The following is a 24,198-nucleotide window of genomic DNA, read 5'->3' as shown; positions in this document are numbered from 1 at the left end:
GTGCTATGTCTAGCAGTAAAGGCTGAAGAGGAGGAGGAAGAAGGGAAAGCAGCAAGAAAATCAATGTGGATACATAATATATGCCAATCAAGGGAGGGAAAAGGGGAATATAAAACATTATTCCCACATTTAAAACGGGACAACATAAAGTTCTTCCAATATTTTCGTATGAGCTACGAAAAATTTTGTGAACAACTATTACATAGAACCAGACATATGCAAACAAGATACAAACTTAAGAAGCTGTATTTCAACAGAGGAACGGCTAGCTGTTACACTCAGGTATGTAATAAAAAGTTAGATTTCAAATAATATTTAATGTTATACACTTTATTAATTGTTTACAATAATTCCTTTTGTAAAAACAATTATTACAGTTAACAAAAATAAACCAAAATAACTTTCCGTAGGCACACTGTTTTGCATGCTTTCAACAATATCTATTGTTACACACTTAATGAATGTTCACAATAATTCCTTTTGTGAAAACAATTATTATAGTTAACAAACACAAACCAAAATAACTTTCTGTAGGCACAATGTTTTGTATTTTTCCAACAATATTTATTGTTACACATTTTATGAGTGGCTACACTGCTCCCTAGTGTAAGAACATGTGATTAACAAAATTTATAAATTTGTGTACTGATTATGATTAGTTTTGGATGTGTGAGGAAGAAATGTGGGTTGTATTCGGTACAAGATGGTGATACGGCCAGGAGCTGTGATGAAGCTCCAACTGGTGCAGATGGTATTGGGTAAGGGCATTGTGCTTCATCAGAAGCTCGTGACGATGGTGATGTCAAAGGAACAGGTGTTGAACTACAACCTGAGAAGGTTGGTGATGGGGAAATATGATGCGATGGAGGTGAACTAAGTTTTTGTATTCATATTCAGAGAGCAAAGAACTGATTAGAGTTTTTATTTCAACTTGTTGAAGGGGGGAGAAAGTTCTGACAGTTTCCTCAACCATTTTAAAGTATGCTGTTAGATGGTCTCTACCTGAACTTTTATTTGAAAAGTATGTTTTAATTATATCGTGAGCGGATGCTGAAGTATTGCACTTTCTTCTTTCTGAGGATGATGTCCTAGCCGCTCTTTTAGTAGGGGGCGGAATACTGACAGAGTCCGAAAGTGCAGCAGCGTCTTCTTCAGGTAACTCATGCGGTGTGATGTCTCCCGACGTCTCTTCATCATAGGTTCCTACTCCTGAGTCAGGGTTCTCGTCCTGCGTCCCGATGTCTCCCAAACTATTTGTTTGAGGTCTTTTTTGAAGTACATGCGCCTTCAAATAAGACATTTGTTGCTCATACTTCCATGGAGCGGCATTAGCTGCTTTCTGGCCACTTACTGTTTTTTTCCTGTTCAATGCCTTTCTGTAGCAATCTCTCAACGAACCCCTCTTCTTTTTCAACACTGGCACTGGAAAACTAGTAAGATTTAGCTTAAGCAATACATTTAAAATACAATTATGCTATTTATTTTATTCACAACTGAAAGTGTGTGTATCTCTTTTTCAGATATCTGGGCCATGGCGGAACCTACAGGATTAGGAGAGTCAACTGTTCGAGACATTGTTTACTCCACTTGTAAATCTATTTGGGAGAAATTGAGACCAATAGTAATGGCACCACCCGACGTCTCGAAATGGGTACAAGTAGAAGAAGGTTTTGCAACCAAATGGCAGTATCCAAACGTAATAGGTGCTATAGATGGCAAACATGCAGTGATAACAAAACCAAATAGTAGTGGCTCATTATATTTCAATTACAAGAAAGAATTCAGCATTGTGCTGATGGCGCTAGTAGATGCTGATTGTAAGTTCATCATAGTAGATATTTGAGCCCATGGGAAAAACAGCGATGGTGCCATCTTTAGAGACTCAAAATTAGGTAAAAGTTTGTTATCTAACACATTGAATATTCCGCCACCTAAAGCGTTACCTAACACAAATATTGTACTCCCTCATGTCGTGGTCGGAGACGAAGCCTTCCCACTAAATAAGAATATCATGCGGCCTTATCCAGGATCTCAGTTGGCTAATAATGAAGCAAATAAAATATATAACTACCGACATTCCAGAGCTAGACGTGTCTCTGAAAATGCATTTGGCATCTTAACAAAAAAATTTAGAATTTTTAGTCAGAAATTACAGATAACACCTGACCATGTTGATACTGTTGTTTTAGCAACCACGTGTTTGCAATTTTCTACGAGATGATACACATCTTTGGGGCCCAGGTGAGCTTGAGGAAAAGGAAATACCTAAGGGAATTCAATCAAGGTAATGTACCGTGGCAGAATGAAATGATAAACAGAGCGAAGAAGCACCATTAACATTGTGAATTGTAATAGACAAAGTAATTTATTATTGTGCATCTAAATATAAGAGCAATTAATTAAAATGGATTTTTCTTCCCTGGCATTCCATTAATTTGGCAATTTCTTCCCAAGCATTTTCCTTCCTAGTGTATTGTCATAATAATATTGACGACCAATATTATAAATTATCTCATATTGGAAGACATAATTTATGAGTTTTTCGTCAATATCTGTCATTGCTAATGATTGGTGCGTGTTTTTAACCGTGTAATTAATTAGAGCGTGCACTGAAATAAACCCAGCACTGCCTGCTTCAATGGTTGCTATCACACTAACCTCCGAATTCCTCAGCAACCCTCTCCAAAACAACCGCTGCAGTCGTTCTGCGCATGCGCAGCCTGTCAGACGCCACCGACGCTCCAGAAAAAATATCTTTCAAAGAATACTGCGTCGGTTCCGTTCTGTTCTGGCCCAGTGTGCGCAGTCAGGTAAGAATGCATGCTTTCGATTTCTATCGGACGTTTCGGTTCTGTTCGGGCGCGTCCGTTCGGGCTCAGTGTGCGGCAAGCTTTAAGGTGCTGTTTCTACAAACCAATCAAACACAAGAGAGGCTTCAGCGATACCGATCCAAAAGTCTGCCCGCACACGGGACACTTTTATTGAAAAGTGGTTGGCCGACTAAGTGGACAACCACTAAAAAATATATTGAACACAGGCTGCAGACCAGCCACAAGCAGTCGGCGCGACTAAAAAGAGTCGCTAGGAAGTAGCTACTGGATCTGTTTTCTTGGCTAAACCACAGTCGCTCACCACTAGTGGACGTGGATAAAAAAAAAGTTTCAAATCAGAGGGTGCACACGATCGATTTTGTGGTCCAGATACTTTGGTTGCAGTGGGTGATTGACCGGCAGAGGGGACAGACCAATAGTGTCACAATGACATGTTGAGGGATAATTGACATTTTATCTTTGATTACGGAGGTGCAGAGAAGACCAGCTCTCTATGATTTTACAGTAAAGGTATATAATGATAGGCATATAAAGGATAAATTATGGACAGAAGTATGTGAGGCTATTTTCGATAAGTGGTGGATTTCTCACACCAGAGGATAAAAAGGAAAAAGTAAAGATTTGTAAATTCCATTATAATGGAAAATATATAATGATACTTCATACAAATTACATGCATCACAAAAAACTATATATAGTCTACATACTATAAATGTGAAAAAAATATTGACATATACTCTCCCCCTTCTCCTCCTAAGCAATTATTAACTCCTTTGCATTAAAGAATATATAACAGTAAAGTACAGTATACAATTGCATAACATATCTTTGTATTGTGATGATGTAATTATATATATATATATATAGATATATATATATATAAATATATATATATATAATATATATATATATATATATATATTGTGTGTGTGTTTTATATATATATATATTGTGTGTTTTATATATATATATATATAATTATATTTAAGATCTTAAATTTATATCATATGGATACAAAGAAAAGATAAAACGAAATTTAACTATATTAAATTTTTTCCTATATAAAAGTGAAAATTTTTTCCTATATAAAAGTGAAAATAAGATCTAAAAGAGTACAATTTTTTTTAGCACATGACTTGCGTTCGTAAATTGAAATGCAATATAAAAGTAAAGAAGAAAACCCAAACAACCCTATTTCTATTTAAGGCCAAATGACACTGGACACTACTCTCTTACTAAGGGAATCCTAAGAGAAACATCTTCTAAATTAATCTCAAGAGGTTACAGTAATGCTCATTATACCCTGCATAATTATTGTCACTTGAATGGGAGGTAATTGGTGATGGTGTAGGCCTATATAGCTGATTCTGTTCAGTCCAGTAGCCATGGTGAACAGAGGATGCGGGCTTGAACATCTACGAATTAGTTCATATATTTCAATTCGTATGTCCATGTTGTCCATTGGAAACAGTTGTTTCATCATGGGCAGTAAGCTTAAAAAAAATTGGCGATCTCCGTCATTACTATTAACATTTTCTGAAGACGACTGCTCTCTTAGTCGTTAGAGTGCGTCTAAGAAATATATGTGCATGTCATCTGCACTGGCCTTGCTACGTTTTGTAGAGACACAATGCCTTTTTGATTTGGGAAGGACAGACTTTCCATTTCTGCGATCCTCACAAGTTTCAACATTACTAGTAAACATTTGAGGAGTTGCATTGGATGATGCTTCCAAGTCAGCAAATGAATAATCTAGATTTGCATCTTCAGTCTCATGACCAGTGTCTTCATCAGGTGGCATAAGAACGTTTGACGTTGTAGGTCGTGGGATCATATAATGTTCATTATACCCTGCATAATTATTGTCACTCTTGGTGTTCAAATGATACACCTAGATTCTAGGCCTACTTTTTATACGTTTGCGACGCCAAAGCCACACCAAAGCATTAATTTCACCAACAGAATATGCAACCATTCTCGTAGAAAGCTAGTGTGCAACTGTCACAGAAATAAGATGCAAGTGAGTACAGACTTGACTTAAGTTGACGCATTTGGTGTGAACAGTGTTTAGTCAAAATGACTTGCATCAAATGAATTAACGTGACTCGACTCGACGCGACGCATTTGGCGTGAACGCACCCTTAATTATTTGGCAATCTTCAACCTACTCGTGATTACGCTACATCCAATGAATCCACTGACCGTTATGTAGCTTTATACCACGTGACATATGTATTGTAATCAAAAGTACTGAAATTATAATAGGGATATGAGCAGTAGGCAAATTGAAAGAAGTCTGTGAGCGGGTATAAAAGGGAATAGAGTGAAAAATGGCAGCGTGTTGTAAAAAATCATATTGGTGTATTTAGGAAAGAAACAGGGGTTTATATTAGGTACAATAAAGGGCATTACAGCAAATCTTTGAGGAGGATCAAAAAGCTGATCTTTCAGAATTAAGGGCAGAACAAGTGAGAGAGAGAGAGAGAGAGAGAGAGAGAGAGAGAGAGAGAGAGAGAGAGAGAGAGAGAGAGAGAGAGAGAAAGTCGATCTTGGAGTGAATGATTCAAACGAAGATCTGAAGTCTGAAAAGCAGCATACCAAAGTTGGAGGAGTTAGCAGTCTAAAAAGTTGTAGAAGTGGATACAAAACAGCAGCTCTGATTTCTGTAAAGGAGAACAGTACAACTCCTAAATATGTAAGGAGCACAGTTAAGAAAATATAAAATGGCAACCTGCTAACACATTCTTCAATCTTGCGCTGACAGTGTAACCGAGTGCTTAGCTAGAGTATATACCATATATCAGGACGACGGAAAGGTTCCAAAGGGAAGGGTGACTGATATGAATGGTCCTTTGTATGAGGGTAAAGGGAATAAATAGGGAGACTGCAACAATTACAGAACAGAACGATTGACAGGAAACGGACAGTTTCAATTCAGACGGAAGTGGGGTGCAACTACGGGCTGCTGCTGCTTCTTCTTCTTCTTCAGAAAAAGAACCCAATTCATACGGAAAGAGCCTTCAGGGGCCATTCACTTGAAGTTCATGCTTCCAAAGAATATGGGTTCATTAGAAAGTAACAGAAGGTAATAGGAAATACACAAAGAAAAGATCACTTAATAAAATCGATAAAATAAATTAATAAAGATAAATGTTAAGTAACAATTAAAATACAAGGAAAGAAGTAAAGGATGGTAATGCACTGTATCTTCGCTTAAACTATTGAAGTTCCAATTGCACGACAACCTCAATGGGACTGTTGCAAAGTCGATAGCCAGGCATATTTACTGCATCTGGGTACTGCTGTTCGGCAAATCTGTTTTCTCTCTGTAAGAAAAGGGGATCATGGATCGATTGTGAATGTGAAAGACCTCTGTTAAAATACAATTTATGAAAAAAGTGACAAACAAGAGACCATAAGTGATAACTGCTCATATTAAGAAACAGAAACCTACCACCACGAACCGCTCTATCTAAAAGAAATGGACCTTTGGCAGAAGAAGACATCCACAACGGAGAACAGCATTCTAGTAAAGGACAAATCACCTAAAACAAGGTGCACTGATATCACTGTTATAAATATGTGAGGCCTTACATACAAGACCTACCTTCCGTGCAGCATTTGCTGACAATGTCATTAAACGTTGCTCGAAAGTCAGATGTGAGTCAAAAGAATACACCTAGAATGTTAAAGCTTCAGATTCATTAGGCAGAATATCAAACATTTGAAGGGGAGAATGGGCTGGGAAATCTGTACGGGATGTGTAAATCAATAAATGAGTCACAGAAACAATTCAGTGAAAAATTTGAAGTATAACAAACTTCACATCATACAGCGGCTAAGAAAAGGATTCTTACGGAATAATACAGGTTCAAAGTGGAGGAAATGGGGTGAGGGGTGTGTTATACCTCTATGGCTACAAAATTTCTTGTGTCAATATAAATACGAAATGTCTTACGAATTACATGATAGGCTTGGAAATGTAAACTGAAAGTTGTGGTGTAATGAAACTGGTTTAAAAACTGAAGTGTGACTGACTGGTATAATCAAATGACTATAATCCATTGAGACTGTTGAGTATGCACACTTTAGTGGAAGGGTTTAATAGCGTTTGTAAAGCAACTCCTTTTAACAATAAGGTTTTGATGGTACAAGGGAACATGGAAGACAAGGCAATGAATACTGATGTGGGTGGTGGACAATGGAAGGGGAATATTCATACAGATCTGGGAGCAAAACATTATGGACAAAAGAAGCATTAGAAAATAGGTGAATCACAGAACTAGTGAAGAAAGGAAGTGAGCGACATGTGTCCAGACGATGTGGAACAGAGGATGATATGTGACTACAATTTCAAAAGTTTGGACACATGAAGAGGGTATTCAGACAGCAATAAATTATTAAAGGGAAATCTGAATTTTCAATGCTGACGATAAAAACAAGGTGAAGCTTCAAAGTGAGTTGTCTGAATGGTATATGTCAAGAAAGAAGATTTGAAATGTTTGGAAATATGTCAAGACAGATGATTAGAACTGTTTAGAAATATAGTGCAAAAATTAGCGTTTGTAAAAACGACAGCCAAAGCGTTCTAGGATGATTTTCTTTGGTGAGAATGACGACTGCTTGGAACATTATAGCTTAATTATGAAATACTGGGAAAATAGAAAATGAGAAAGAGTGTGCTAGATAGAGAAGAAGAAAAGCTTTTGAAAAGGTAAGGCCTTAAATCCAGGAAATTGAGTAGTAAGCAAATTATATGAGAATTACACAGTAGGTGCAGAAGATCTCATGTTGAGAGGAATAATTTTTCGGAAGTGTTCTGAACAGAGATTTCTCCCAGCAGTTTCTTGACTTTTAGTCTTCCTCCATACCTGTTCCAGTCAAAAACATTATTAAAGACAGTATATTATATATATATATATATATATATATTATATATATATATATACTATATATATATATATATATATATATATATATATATATATATATATATATATATACACACACATATATGTGTGCGCGCGCGTGTGTATAAAGTATAGTCATCTCTTCCTGAAAGAAAAGGTCAAAGAAAGATAAGTAGAAGTGTGTCCGAAGATGATTTTACTCCTGGTATCTGGTACTTTCTCCCCTTAATGACGTCACATCAATATTTTCATTTTAGGACGGAGTAGAGAGAGAGAGAGAAGAGAGAGAGAGAGAGAGAGAGAGAGAGAGAGAGAAGAGAGAGAGAGAGAGAGATGAGGCGCGTAAGCGGTTACCAATTGCCGATAAAGTATTTAAAGCTACTAATTAAATGAATGTGTTGGATTCTTGGCAGAGTCTTTTTTCTTTGCATGTATGTATGTATGCCTATCTCTCTCTCTCTCTCTCTCTCTCTCTCTCTCTCTCTCTCTCTCTCTCTCTCTCCAAAAGCAAATCCCAAATTTATATATTCAGAGAATATTCTTCAATTAGCATCTCCGTAAAAAATGTGTATCAAGACATGATAAACAACACTAAAATAAAGTTCAGTTGCAATTCATATCGGGACATAAAAATAACAAAAGCAGTTTTTATAGCATCAAGCGACAAGACCTAGGGTCAAGGTCACCAACACCGAGAGGAGCCACACCCGAACAACAGTTGCGGAAGCTCTTGGAGTAAATAGATATACAGCATACAGTTCGTAATTATCAACGGACTCAACGCGTAGAGGTAGAGGCTATTCACGCAGGAGGGCGAAAGAAGGTCATAGATAACGAATATATGGATCTAATTTTACTTCTAATTGACGATAATCCACTGCTTACGCTGGGGCACATACTGGCTGAAGCAAGGTAAATTTGGCCAGACAAACCCGACGTTTCAGTTTTGACATCGTCAAGATGTTTGGATGGAGAGCTCATATAACCCTCAAGAAATGTCATGATGTCCCATTGCGACGTAACTGTGCAGAAGTTAAGGAAGCCAGGCGTCTATTTGTCCAATGGATGATCGAATCTGGATTACAAAGCCACTAATTTACATACGCGAGACGGGCTTTAATCTATGGATCTATGGACAAAAAGGACATTTGGTCCAGGTCAAGTAGGAGATCGCGTGAATAGGATCGTGGATGGCCGAGGGCCCGTAATGTAACAATCATTGCTCCCAATTCTCACAGGGTAAGACTTCTGTACTCTGAAACTCCCGTGAATACCGTAACTAAAGAAACATTTCAACATTTCATACCGTCATTGGAAGCTATTTTGGGAGACGAAGCAGCAGTACTCATCATGGATAATGACCCAGTGGGCAAAGATGTACAAAGGCAATTTCCCAATCTTTAGTCAAATTTCTTCCTTCTCACTCTCCTTCTTAAACCAAATTCAAAACAGATTCTCTGTTTAACAAAGCGCTCTTTAAACAGTTTCTCCACAGAACAGTAGGCCAATGTACCCCAGCACGTGCAGCCCGAGAGGGTAGAAAGAACACTTCAGGATTCGAAAGTGTGTGCTGTACTATATGACATGGCGGTAAAACCGTCCTCCCTCATATTACGCAAGAGATTGTTTATCCAACACTTACCTAGCTGAGTGCTTCCAACAAGAACATTTGGTTTAAGTTGTTCAATTTACTTTGTCTCATAAACTTTATGAATTAAACAAAACTATGTAATTTTTTAATAAATCATCAATCATGATACGGTTTCAGTCACGGTAATAATTATAACAAAAGGCTGTATATTTCATGTAATTCAATTTGAAATTTGTTAAATAGAAATCAAGCTTTGTTCAAACTTTCCTTATCCTTGTCAAAAAAAAATGGAAATAGGGTCATTCATACGGTAAATATCAGAACTGTCCTTTCCAAATTAAACTGATCATTTACATCTGACGATAAGTCATAAGCATGTAGCTGAGCTGCTGTTATTACCATCTGAAAAATGTTGCTTCCAATATTTCAGCAAACGTTTACACTGTATTTTCAACGCTGTCCACATAAATGAATTTCTCCCAAAGACAAAGCAGTAACATGACAATAGCAGACCGCCATCAGTAAAGAGATCACCATTTCCTTAAATTTTTCGTTTTCCACAACAGGTATTGGAAGTCGTAAATTCTTCATCAATTAATGCGAATTTAAATAATTGATGTTTGTTGAACAACAGTAAAATTCCTTCGCGGGAAAGCGAACTCGAATATGTCTTGTTTTCGAATCCACCTGGTTGGAGTCGACATTTTTAATACGAAAATCTTTATGCCGAATAATGTTTCATCTTTCTCGAAGCCAAAATGTTGTTGGTTGCACTAGCGGCAACCGAGGTAACAGGACTTACTTCTTTTGGAAATGAATATGTTAATGGCGCGTGAAATTCATTAGGAAGACGGAAATTAATTTTTTCCTGAGATACTTAATTAAAGGGAAAATTTCTCCGCATATTTAAGTTTTAAATTTTTATGTGTGTGTGTGTTTGAGAGAGAGAGAGAGAGAGAGAGAGAGAGAGAGAAGAGAGAGAGAGAGAATGTATGTTAACTAATCACAATCATCATAATTTATTTATAACGTCATTTCCTCACTTTAGTACGTGTTTCTCTTTTATCTCTTACACAGATAATTCACCTTAATAACTCTCTCTCTCTCTCTCTCTCTCTCTCTCTCTCTCTCTCTCTCTCTCTCTCTCTCTCTCTCTCTCTCTCTCCTTTGCATAAAGTTTTGCTATAAAAGCAAGAGGGGGCCGGGAAAGCAAAAGCCAAAGTTGAATCATCCAATACGAGAGGGATATTTGTACTTCAACGTCATCTCCACTCCTGTTACCTCATTCATCCGCTTTAATATAATTTTGAATGTAACGTCCGTCCTGGAGAATGAAAAGCTGCTATCGATTTTTTATCCTAATTCCTCTTTTGTCATTAGTTGATATTTTCGTTCATTCATAAGTAATTAGCCGTCATGCACTGTCAGTGTTGCTCCACACGAACACAGAAACATGTATACACATACATATTAATATGTATAATATTATATATATATATATATATATAATATATAGATATAGGCTATATATATATTATACATACACACACCCACAACAACACAACACCACACAAAACACACACACACACACACACATATATATATATATATTATATATATATATATATATATATATATATATATATATATATGTGTGTGTGTGTGTGTGTGTGTTTGCAAGTATATATAACATATATAATATATATTGTTCTGAACTGCTCGTTCCCTCAGTGAAAATGGGTTTATGTGACTTTCTGGCACTCCTAAAATGGCCCTGCAAGTAGGGACGAGGGTCAGAGCAAACAAAAAATCTACGGCTGAAGGCCGATATTACTGAAAGGAGGAATTTACATAAAACTCTAGACTTTAGATTAAATAAACTATATTTACATTTAAATTACGTGTAGGTCCAGAGATTAACAGAAGGTGGTTGATTGCATGTCCACCGGAAACATGTGGCTGGGATATGACCCAGACACAGAGATATGAACTGCACAAAGTAGTTTATTTAAATGGAAGCGCGTATCCAAGGGTTCCCAATTTCCCTCTCATAACCAGGCACAATATTTATCAGCAAAGAGATTGCATTCCAGCATCAGTACTAAGGCGATGGACATGTGGGAAAATGTTCAACATTACTTGCTCTTATCATTGCATGTCAAAGCTCACTCAAGGGGGCATAGAATGACTGGGAGCTTACACAGAAAGGTATACTATGTTGCTTGATTAACAGGGGGGGGGGATGTTTAATATCATTACTAGCATCACAAGGCGAATTAATCATAGCACTGAACCAAAATTGGGGAGTGAGAAGCTGAGCCAAGAAGGGGGGGAAGTCGCCTTGGAAGAATGAAACAAAATAGAGACAAAAGGAAAAAACGATTCTCTGACTGCACTAGAAATTACTCTCACAGTATCTGGAAATATGACCTTCCTTTCTTCATGTATGAGCAGCGCAATTTACAATCAACAAAAAGAGTTATAGAGACAATATGAGAGAGCACTGGAAGAATAACAAGGCAGACAGATAACTTGGTTGTTAAACGTACTAAGACTGAACTAGTTGAGTGTGCCTTATCAGTGAGGGGGGAGGGGCCTGTTTTGTGGAATACACTTCCTTCAGATATAAAAGAAAGTATATCAATAAATTCTTTTCAAAGGAAACTGAAAAGCTATTTTCTTAACGAAATTGAATAAGGCATTATTAGCATTTGTATAATGCACATTTTTATTTAATGTTACAGGTATATCTTAATTTTGTATTATATCTAGAATTCTGACCAAGTTTAGAGAATGATTGTTTATACTGTTTATAAATTATATCATAATAATGACTCAGACTATACACTGAATTATATATGGAATACTTATTAGACTGCGGTGTAAGCATGGTGAACTTAAGGCACTCTTATCAAGATGCTTACTGAGAAACAAATGACAAATCCTCGTAAAGTTCCTCTTTGGAGGGAGGACACTGGAATAGAAAAGCTTTCTGGTTCTTACTAAGCCTTTCCTTGTCTCCTAGTCTCACTGCTAGCACCCTGTTCCAGCCGAGTCCGTTGACGGAAGTGGGCCAGAAATGGAATAGTTTTTTTTTTATGAGATTCTATAGAATCTTAATTATTTATGAAATATGTTAAGTGAAAGGGAAGCATGGTAATCCAAATTCAATGAAAAGATGGTCAAATACTAAGCCTGCTCAAGTGTAAGTACAGTAGATGGATGAAAATATAACTGATCATTATTTGTTTTGTTTGAAAAGAAAGCAAAACTAGAATTTTTATTTGGAGAGAATGGTTTGAAAATGTCGCTAAAAATGTTGAGAAGAAATGAGTTTAATGAAAGAAAATCATGAAAATTAAAGAATATGATCACACAATTAAAAACATGTGTAAATGGGCTTAGGATCATAGACACCGGAATTATGTTAAACAGTGTGGTATTGATATAACTCAGTAAAAAAAAAAATAAATAAATAAAAAAAGGAGTTTTAAATAGAGTTGCCGAACAAAGGGCAATACTAAAGGATAAAGTGAATGACGAATCGCAAACTCTAAGCAATTTTCACTTTCCAGAGAAATGAAAACCTGAAGTGGCTAAACATTTGGGGAAAGGGCCTTCGGTCACTGAAGCTTAGTACACAGATAGTTCATTCTACTGTCAATATCATTTTTCCTTTCGGTAAATAGGACACTTGCAGCGTTGGCTAGAGGTGAGATTATAATAAGACTTCAGGTTGGTGTGGCCATGAGAAATTAAAATTACCCTGAATTTATGATTTGTTCCCATGAGGATACAGCCTTTGAACATTATATGGAGGCTCGATCCATAGGTGGGAGCTATAGTTCAAAGAACATGAATGGTTATGGTTAACTCACTTGGCAATGCTAGCTCCCCAGTCATGAAAAGTCACTCAAAAAAGTTTTGCAATATATTCCCGAAGTTTTCGTTCACTTAAACAAGATTTATTCTTTTGACATATACAATGGAATGTGCTTTTCTTACTTGTTTTTTAAATGTTAATCAAACGGTTAACAATATAAAAAAGAATGGTCAGTGGAAAAACTCATATTAATTACGAAAAATTACGAAACATTTTGAAAAATTTCGTGCCAGATGATTGGGCAAAAGAGTCAAAGAAGAAACTATATTTCGAATCCAAATAAAATCATCTTAACTAAAAAATATATTATTGAATAATCATCAACGAAATTATATAAATAAATAGAAATAATTCTTCCATCACCGTTGTTACAGACAATTTTTTTTTTTATATCTCATTTCATCGTATGTTATCGTGTGACGCCACACTCGGGCAGGAAAGTTAACCTATCTGGTCACTTGCACCGATAGGTTGGGTAACAGACTCAGCCGCACCAATTTATCTCACAGGTCATCGATCATTAGCTTGCATGAGACTAATGTTTCTATTGTAGATATTGCTCGTCAGCTTGGCGAAAATAGAACAACCGTGTATAGATGGATACGACAACAGAGAAAGAGAAATATAATAAATTTATTGAAAAAAGTAGCGGACTGCTGTTGATGATCATCATTGGATGATTACTGAAGGAGCTCTGCCTAGCTCCCTGACAACCGGTGTTGCTCTAGAGAGCATTACGCTCTCCCTGCAAGTTGATGCCCAAACCATCCGTAACATGCCACATGAGTCCAAGATATTATTTCTTCATATTCCGGCCAAGAAACCTTCGTAACACAGAAACACAAACAAGAGAGACTAGGGTTTGAGTTACAATATCATCCAGTGGACAATGATTTCTGGAAGACAGTCATCTTTTACGATGAGGGGGAGACGACATTCTCCACTGATGAGCATGGCAGTCTTCTTCACAGCTGGGGTTCAACATTAAGTTATTGTGAAATTTCTACTGAATTCTAATTCTTTAGAAGCTTAAACAATAATAAATACAAAAATGGGTGTAATATATTCAGCTGCTAATTTCATAGTAGGTATCAAAATGATAGGCCTAAGTAGCAAGGAAAGAAACCAGAAAATACACATGATAATGGCATATACATACATATACATATATGCATAGGTACATGCGTAACTTAATCACGAAAACTTGGAACGCGATGAACATACAAAGGCAAAAGCCGCAAAGGAAAGTGAAACAATGGAGTACCTCTGCAAGGCCTTTTGACTTCTTGTCCTTTACTAGCAGACTAATATAAACATGAAGGTAAGTTTACAAAGAAAGTAAGTATAAATGACAGATAGGGATTATAAAGGAAAATATGTAACTGGAATCCATCACTCCTGGAGAATTAGTAGACTTATAAAGGAAAATATGGAACTGGAATCCAACACTAATGAAGAATTAATAGACTTACCCTGAACAGGGGTACAATTTAAGAGGTTTACAAAAGGAAAATATGTAACTGGAATCCAACACTAATAAAGAATTAGTAGTCTTACCCTGAACAGGGGTACAATTTAAGAGGTTTACAAAAGATTAAGTCCAACTGCTCACAAGCAGGGACAAGACAAATAAAAGATTATGCAGGGCAGTGACCGACCACAAAAAAAGTTATAAAAATACAATTCAATAAATCTCATTTAGCTAAATAAGAATTTTTTTTCTCACAAAGTGAACATTTTTACAAAATACATATTAAACATAAGGGAAATATCTTTAAGGTAACTAAAATGTAAATAAGTCAGTGATTTTATCTTTAACGTCATTCTTAAACATTTGACTTATACAAGGGTCCAAATATACAAGCCAGAGCTAAGGTTAAAATTATAATTGGAAGTAAGCTTTATAATTTTGGATTCTAAAAGATTTCGAGAGAAAACCTAATTTGATCTAGTGATTATCCTCCGACCTTTTCGACTTAAATGAATAAATATTGCAATGTACGTTTGCCCAGTTTTGACAGAATACTTATGCTGTTTAATTCTTACTTCTAAATCCTTGTTAGATTGGCCGATATAAGAAGAGGGGCATTCCAAACATGAAATTTTACACATTATATTGTTGCTTTCCTTAGGGCTATTTTTTTTATAAAATGCCATAGTTTCATTTTCATTCGTGGCTTTGCCTTTATACATATATATATATATATATATATATATATATATATATATATATATATATATATATATATATATATATATATATTATATATATCATTAGCTCCCACTTCTTGTCAATAAACAATACTTGACTCTTAATCTTATTCATACATCCTGCTACCTCTTTGCATTGACTATCTTGTGAATCACCCTGTGTCATCTTACCATCGTTAATAATATATACTTGCAGATATTAATGTAAATAGATCACTTCCACACCTCTACCTTTCTTATTAACATTCATTGCTCCAAATTTCCAGTTTCACTTTGCAATAATTGCTGTAATCTTGATTGCATTCGCCTCTAATTAGAACTTTCAAAATGTATCACAACAGATCATTTTTAAAAACACGTTTTCTATTGATCTGTGAGCATTAACCACTTTACACCCGATTCACAATCCTCTTTCTTATCCCCATGCCTGCACTTCCATACATATACATATACATGTACAGGTACATGTACAAGTATATATATATAATATATATATATATATATATATATATATATATATATATAAACTAAAATTGATATGGACAAAAACAAAAGTAATTCAGAACAAGTATTTATTTAAGTTTCTCTCTGAGTATTTAATATTTTGTGTGGCCTCCATCTGCCTGTACCACAGCCTACATTCTTGAGGGGTATGATTTCAGCAAATTGCAAAAAAGCAGAGACTCAAACTCCATTTCCCTATGCACTTGGTCACCTCTCTTTGCAGGTCGCTGAGGCTTGGTATACCATCATAGTTCACTGTGCACGTTTCAACACACTCCTCTAAGATACTACCAATGTTTTCACACACATTACGGTCAAGGGAGCTACCTGGAAATTCACAAGACGAGAAGAAATCAACACCACTGTTTCAAAGCAGCTCCTGTGTCTGAAGAGCCTTGAAAAAAATTGTACTTCTTCGACAGATAACACATTTTCAGGATCTTTGAGGATGAAATACTCCACCAGTAAGCACAGTTTCTCTTAAGTATTCACTATTCCATGACTGTTCTTTTTTCTCTGATGATCCACATTAACCAATAGGCTGTGAAACAGAAAAATTCCCAAACATTCAGGATATTTCACAAATGATGTCATTTTTATGATTTGGCTTCCTGACTGTGTAAACAAAGAATTCATCTGATGCGGCAACATGAAGAAAGTCAGCTTCATCCCAATCTTTAAGAAATGAACCACAAAACCATGCACGGTCTTCTCTCTGTTGTTGAGTGATGTTGGGCTTGCTGATAACAAGAAATGGCTGGATACCAGATTTTTTTAACGCACGATATACAGCACTATAAGTTTCTCCTCTTTCCCCGTTTTGTTTCTAGTTCAAGCACCAATTTACGTAAAGACTTTCTTGGTCTACCCATTGCCTCAGCTATGATGTCTTTTGACTCCTGAGAAAGGACTTCTGGCCTTCCAAGATTCTCACTCTTTTCACAATGACAGTCATATGGATTTTTGTTCCAGTTTCTTTTAACAAAGGATTCATCTCTTTTGATGTATTTAGCTATCCAGGAACCTGAAATGAAGGATGTGCCAGCATCCCTGGCCTTTCTGAAGGTTATACCCCAGATTCGGTCAATCCATCCCATTTCCTCTGAGTAGTTAGCCATGGCTGTATCTAACTCCGTCACTCAGTCTGAAAATACAGGAAATGTCAAATGAAAAATAGCTTAATAGAAACTAAGATAATGTTCTTGGAGATAGGCTATGACAGAAAACTTCATTTGTTCTGTGGAGGGAGGGCTCTAATTTTGAAACACATGGGTATATATATATATATATATATATATAGATATATATATATATCGCTCGCTCTCTCTCTCTCCTTCTCTCTCATCTCTCTCTCTCTCTCTCTCCCCAATGGGAATAGCATCTCACGATGTGAAACCATATAACAGTCGACGGCAGTTGCTGTACCCTTATTAAGAGTGCGTTAAGGAATGACGGGGACTTCCGGAATGCCAATATCGCTGCAGGTCGCATTTGTATTTCATAGCTTATCTAAGAACAGATACTATAGCTTATATAAAATCAGATACTATGCGGGGAGTTGCATCAACTTTGGAATTAATTGGATGTAGGTATACTTTATAGCAATCCTTTCCCCACCCCACAAACTCCCCCCGCCCCCCTCTTTAGTTTACATTTCAAAGATTGTCTGAGAAAACAATATTTTCAAAGGAGTTATTTTTCTTAGGGAGTGAATAAGGATGAAAGCAAAAACTGTAAAATGGAACATTGTAAGAGTTTCTCTCTCTCTCTCTCTCTCTCTCTCTCTCTCTCTCTCTCTCTCTCTCTTCTCTCTCTCTCTCTCTCTCTCTCTGTTTCCTTCATTCGGGTCTGAATGGATTGTCATTTTTAAGATGCTTCTACGAAAGGGGTGGATTAGAAGTCTGTGGTTTAGCTTAAATATTCTTCCATTTATTTGATTTTCTTCTTACTATCAATAATTGTTCGCCTGAAGAACGCACTGAAAGGTTAAACCAGACCAGATGCAATCTCCCTTCTATGAAATCGCATCTCTTTTCGTTTATTAACATAATAAAAAAAGATAATGGCACTTATAAGGCAAAAATTAATTCTTTACTTTAAATTTTAAACTGAAATAAATTAGCGTTTTAATGCAAAAAGGTAGAAATATAAAAAATATATTCATAAAATTTTACGTTAATCTTATAACAAAATTAAATTAACGGATATTATGAAAAATAATTAAAAAACGAGCCTGCCAGTAATTTTCATACAAAAGGAAAGGTACCAAAGAAAAAAATTATTGAGTTTACGAGTTTCTTTCAAAGACTTATGTTTATTGGCAAATATATTACGGCATAAAGAAACGTCATCATTTAGCTGAGGATTTCCAGTTTAACTTATCTCGTTCTATTTTTCTTTATGAAGCAAGTTTTTTTTTTATGAAGCAATAAGAGCGATTAGAGCTCATGCAGGTGGTTATTTCTGTAAGGAAAGAGAAAATGACGTGAAGCCTTTCGAAAAAGGTAAGCAGGTGGAATGAATTGTTTAAATTACTTCTTACTTGAAGGGAAAAAGAAAATCTCTCATGTCGGTGTCCGGAAGTGCGCGTATGGGACATTTTCAAGTCATAGTGCAGCAGATAAAATAATTTTTTCACTAAAATACTTCAGTTAAATAAAAGCATGAAATTGGATAAATATCTTCTCCAAATTACCTAGGTTAAAAGGCCCCACTCTCATATACTTGGTAGAATACACACCTCAGCTTGACAGAGCTTCACAGATGATCGTTAACAACGGATATTCTAGGAAGCTCATCAACCGAGAAGTGCGCACAGCCCTCGAAAGATGGTACTTGAATGAGGAAGAAAAACAACGACCCCGCCCCACAGAGAACATCAAGATATATTATTAGGTCTTTATGCACCACCAGACAATCTCCAGGACTGTATCATCTGCAACTCTTGGATAATACAACACCCGACCCTCGCTGCCTGCGCCTTCTGGAGGAGTTACTCATCCATGAGGATAAGCCCTCCATGAATACGACGCAGGCCTTTTTGCTCCCGACTTGCATGTGAAGAAATGCAACAGTACCCCAAAAACATCATATCCCCGTCCAAAACGCCCCAATTCAAGAAAATAACCGGAAAGGACTTTAACATTATCAATACCAGGAGTGACATCACGCAGCCACTGACCAATCAAAATGAAGCCCGAACTGACGTCACGCAACTAAGAAGATTGGCACGGCTGCTAAGCATGCGCTCGAAAACGTTTGAGCCCACAGCCGGCAGCCAATCATAAAGTAGGTAGTAGAAAGCCAATGAAAAAGCAGAGGCATGAAGACCCCCACTGCACCGCCAGTACATAAGCAGACAAACTCACCCTCCAACTTCAGTCCATCACCTACCTCCACCTAAGAAGATGCCTGAAATCCCAGACGAAACGTCGCGACCCCTGCCAAGGAATAATCAGAATCGAGAATTCGAATTTATCTTTACCTTTGAGGAAATCTACGGGTTACACCCCGAAAGTTTAACTACCGCCTTTTAATAAAATTGGCTTTCATAATTATGCATTTTAGACTTGCCGACCTTCGGTGCGTTGCTCACCAGTTGAAGCAACAATTAGAAAACAATAATAATAAATTTTATTTCAAGTTGAAAATCATATACATGGAATATACAAAGTACATATAACAACATGCACAATCTAGATACATGAGATAACATGATAAAAATTTATTAACTGGCAATATCCAGGCAGTTGCTGAAGTAGTATAAAGGATACTAATCATAATAATGGTAGTAGCCATAATAATATTGAGAATATTTAAAAAAAAACAAAGAATTACAACAATAAATGAACAGACTATATACTTAAATTCTAGCTAGGGACCTTGTGGTTACAGTAGTCAGAGGCAGAAGGCTAAATACGAAAACTGAATGTAGCAAAGCTCTACGCTGATAATATTCACAATAATAATGGAAAAGGAAATTACCAGTAATAAGAATAATCGTAGCAATGTAATAATAATGACAGATTCTGCAAATGGCATTTGAAAAAAAGTCATTTAGGAAACAAACGCCTAATTTTCCCATCTTTCATACAATTTAGAACATCTTGCCTCACTACTTAGGATGCTACCGTACGTATGAGCGGATTGCTGCTGTTTCTCACTCGCGTGATCAGACTGGACATTGTTTGCCTTACAATGATTTTTTCATTGTCCAGGCAATTTTCTGTGAACATATGTGTGGCGGAGTGGTAGCGAGGAACGTTTGTGAGGCGTTTCAAAATGTCATTGTGAACGACAGTGATACGTTTCAAGGTCTCTCGGCTATAGTTTGTCCACAGGAACACCAATAGATACTACAGCAATTCGAGCGGAAGAGCAGCAATTTCATGTCTCGGTGAAAGAAGGCAAACCTCCTTGCAACTGCCAGTTGCACATAGTTTACGACTCCTCTGTTCAATGTCTGCCGTATCTTTTACGTCGTCCGTGATCAAGGTCTAAAGAATACTCTTAAGACCTTGGTCCGTGATAATGTGACCCAAGTCAAGGAAATTCGTGCACGAATTCCAGCCGACGATTTCTGAAGAAAATCTATGGTTCTTCAATATGCTTAAACAATCTAGGGAGCAGCGACATGCACTAAGTCTTGGTTTCGTTGTATAGGATATCAAATTCCTCTGCATATTGGCGGCAAACGTCGACGAGTCGTTGAAAACCTGATGGGGAAATCAGAACCATATCATCGGGTCATAAAAGTTTTTTTTTAACCAAGGTACTAAATTTTTCATATATACAAGTATATGTGTGTGTGTGTTTGTGTGTACGGGAATAACTTATACCCAAGGGTGTAAGATATTCCCAAGTTAAAGCAAACTAAATGCCAAACGGTAATTGTGGCTTAAAATTTGCAAATATAAAAAAAGATACGTATGTATTGTTAAAAGTAACAAATAATAAATACATTATATATATATATAATATATTAATAATATATAATATATATATTATATATATATATAATATATATTATTCTATATATATATATATATAAAGAAGAGAGAGAGAGAGAGAGAGAGAGAGAGAGAGAGAGAGAGAGAGAGAGAGAGAGAGAGAGAGAGAGGTGGGCCTTCCATACACCGAAGTTCTGGAAAAAAAGACAATTATTCCCACGACAGTGCGCTATGACCTAGATTTTTTCCTAATCAATTGTAAATTTTTGCTTGACATGTACATTTGCATTCCCCTCCCCTATCCTTGACCAGAATTCACGCCCAAAGTATTAAAATCCACCTACCCTTGTTGAAAGTCAAACGTCAGCCTCACAAACAAATCAGAGACTGGGACTAGAAAGAAATTCGCTTCCACAACAATCTCTTCGTCGAAATTTCGAAATTAAACAGGTCCAATTCCCGCCCACCGTCGAGTACCATAGAGCTTTCAAGGAAGCAAATATATCATCATTTTTCGAAGTGTAACTCGGAGTCGGCGGTTGCTACGCTTTCCCCGAACAACTATGAAAATTCAGACGAATTCATCCGGTTCTGTTTGCTCCATGCTCATTGACCATCCTTCCCACTTCACGCTCAACCTTTAGGGATGAAGGAAATAAAACTTTGATGGTAAACACTCCCATCTGCCTGGAAAATGCCTCGAGTGCTGTAAGGTAGGCTCCGTTAACCGTTCAAAACAGGAAATAAAACTATCACTCAGCCCCGTGTACTTTCGCATAACGTGATAAAATTAGTATCTCTTTCACTGCAGAGAGATTTTCTTATTCTTTACATTAACAGTCTCTCCCTTCAGGATTCACTTTCAATTTTCGGCTTTTTTTCTTCTTTATTTCAAACGCTGTCTAACTCTTGAACCAGTCTTAACGGTTTGTCAACTACATCTGAGCGTGCAAATCCCCCCCATAAACATGTACAGTATATATTTGTGCTTGCGTGTGAGTTTGATTATATATATATATATATAATTGTAACCAGCTAATTTTGAATATTATATCTCCTTATATGATGCCCAAAGATTATGCAATAAATGAAAATATAAAAGTAACTGTATAATGTGACATTTTATCAAAGTGTCACCCGAACGCCACGGTTGTTCAACTTGAACAATTATAACTTCAGCTATAATGGGATGCAAATTAGTTGGCACAAGACGTTTGGAATTCATGACCACGTTAGGCACTTCTGCGTCTGATGTTCGCTTCACTTCTGGAAATGAAGACGATTAAGAGAGAGAGAAAATTTAATATGTGTCACCTTAATCAAGTGGATCAAACACGTTTATATTGAAATGCGTTATCATTTTGATGGAGTTGTATAACTATAACAGCATTTACAGTAGAACTATAAGAGTATTTACAACTCTGTTGTAAAATATTAAAAAAATGAAATGTAGTTAATCATAAAATCAAGAAACTCGCTAACAACATGATAACATATTGAACCTCAAGTGTATAAGCAAACGAGAACAACTGAGCAATCTTGAAATTAAGTAAAAAGGGGGAGCAAAGTATGTACAGTTTTTTTTCATATTAATGGAGCCAACCTAATTATGCAAGTGTTACTGAAGTACCACCTCGTCTAGTTTCATTTTAGGAGCGCAGTATTTCCCCGGTTGAAACACATTATCGAAGGCCTTAAGAAAGAGATGCATATTTTTCAGTTTAGTATTTGCTTCTTAAGGGTTTAGTGGGGCGGTGTAAATGTGCAAGAAAGTTTTTTGTTTTCTCCCTCATTTTCATCCCACAGAACGGCATCGCGTTTAACAACTTTTGAGTTCAAAGCCTCAGTGAGATGTGCAGATGAAGAACAAACTGCGTGGAGAATGTTTGCTTTCTCTGAGGAATACTGGTGTGCGATATCCTTTTATGTGCGTTCTATTTATGCTTCAGAGAATTTTCGCTGGTGCAAACAGAATTTCCCTGCGAAAATTTGAGTGCTATAAATCGAATAATTTAAGAATAATGAAACGAGGCCCAAGGGAAACAGAAAAGGTTCAATCAAGACTGGAATAGAATATGGAATTTAGGCTAAAGGTTAAGCGCTGGAACCTATGACGTCATCAAGCGCTGAAAGGGAAATTGACACTGAGAAAGTTTGAAAGGAGTAACTGGAGGAAAACCTCGTAGCTGCACTAAGAAAGAACAGCTAGAGAAGGTGGAAAGTCAGATGGAAGAAAAGTTTTATCAAGAGACGCGACGCAGGTGGTCTATAATTTAATTTTTTCTAATTCGCAAAGAGTTGAAAGGATGTTAGACTTTCTCAGAAATGAAAACCATTTATATTTTTTTTAGTCAATTGAAAATTTGGAAAAAGTAATTCAGATGCTGTTTTTCAGTATTTGATTGAAATTATCTTTAACAGGCTTGTCTAGGAGTGAAAATTTAATGTTACCCGAAAGCTACCTCTCTCTCTCTCTCAATAATCCATGGCGACTACAATTAAATAACGTTTTGTTGACAATGAAAAGAATACTTTACTGACCATACGCCATAATACTTCGATCTCATATCTGGTCATGCAGTATATTTTCGAAACTTTGAATGGTTTTCCTTACTTTCAACCCTATGGAATTGGATGCTAGATGCTTGTGAAATATTGCTGGCTCAAAACCATCAATACCTTTAGAGGAAAGACTATTCCCAAAAATAACCACCAGTTGGTTGTTTATCCTCCTCTCTCCTCGAGGAAAGTGGATCAGAAGATGACACGGCGAACAGGCAATGTTTAGAAGCAGTATTTTTTGGCTTTCGTGAAAGTGAGATAGCTATTTACAGTGCATAAAAATGGTGATATTTGCAATAGCGTCTATTCATCCAAAAATGTGAGTGTCTATTTGCAATGACTGCGCAAAAAAATTAAAATAATGATAAAGAAGAAACAATTATGCCCAGAGCATACGTTATGAACAGCTTCCATTTAATATGAAACTAGGAATTATTATGGGGAGTTATCCTTTCGAAACGACGTCATTGTTAACATAATGACAGCTATAAGCGATGTTAGTTGTAAAGCGACATTCAGTGCATGCAAAAATTAACACAGTAAAAGTTCCCTCTTTTATTGTAATTTTTTTTTATTCGTGATCTATACTTTTACTATTAGTCATATTTTTTCTGCCACACTTGATATAAAGCCTTTGTTCCCTCGAACTAAAACATTTGTGTTCCTTTACCCACCCAAGGAGTCTTTTAGCAGCTTTTCAGTATCCCAAATACAATCACACTTGGACCTTCCTATTAACATAAACACGTCTCCTGTT

General features: G+C 36.4%; 1 long non-coding RNA gene across 1 annotated transcript in view; it reads right to left on the bottom strand.

The window, feature by feature from the left end:
- Positions 1 to 408: 408 nt before the first annotated feature.
- The window catches only part of LOC135220213 (uncharacterized), a 169,920-nt gene continuing 146,130 nt past the window's right edge, over positions 409 to 24,198 (bottom strand). The window contains exon 3 of the long non-coding RNA XR_010315606.1: positions 409 to 1,422. This is a non-coding gene — a long non-coding RNA (uncharacterized LOC135220213). The remainder of the gene's footprint in view (positions 1,423 to 24,198) is intronic.

This window comes from Macrobrachium nipponense, chromosome 1 (genome assembly GCF_015104395.2).
Source record: "Macrobrachium nipponense isolate FS-2020 chromosome 1, ASM1510439v2, whole genome shotgun sequence".
NCBI lineage: Eukaryota > Metazoa > Arthropoda > Malacostraca > Decapoda > Palaemonidae > Macrobrachium > Macrobrachium nipponense.
Note: the sequence above shows the minus strand (reverse complement) of the source record. Positions and strands in the feature narration are given on the sequence as shown.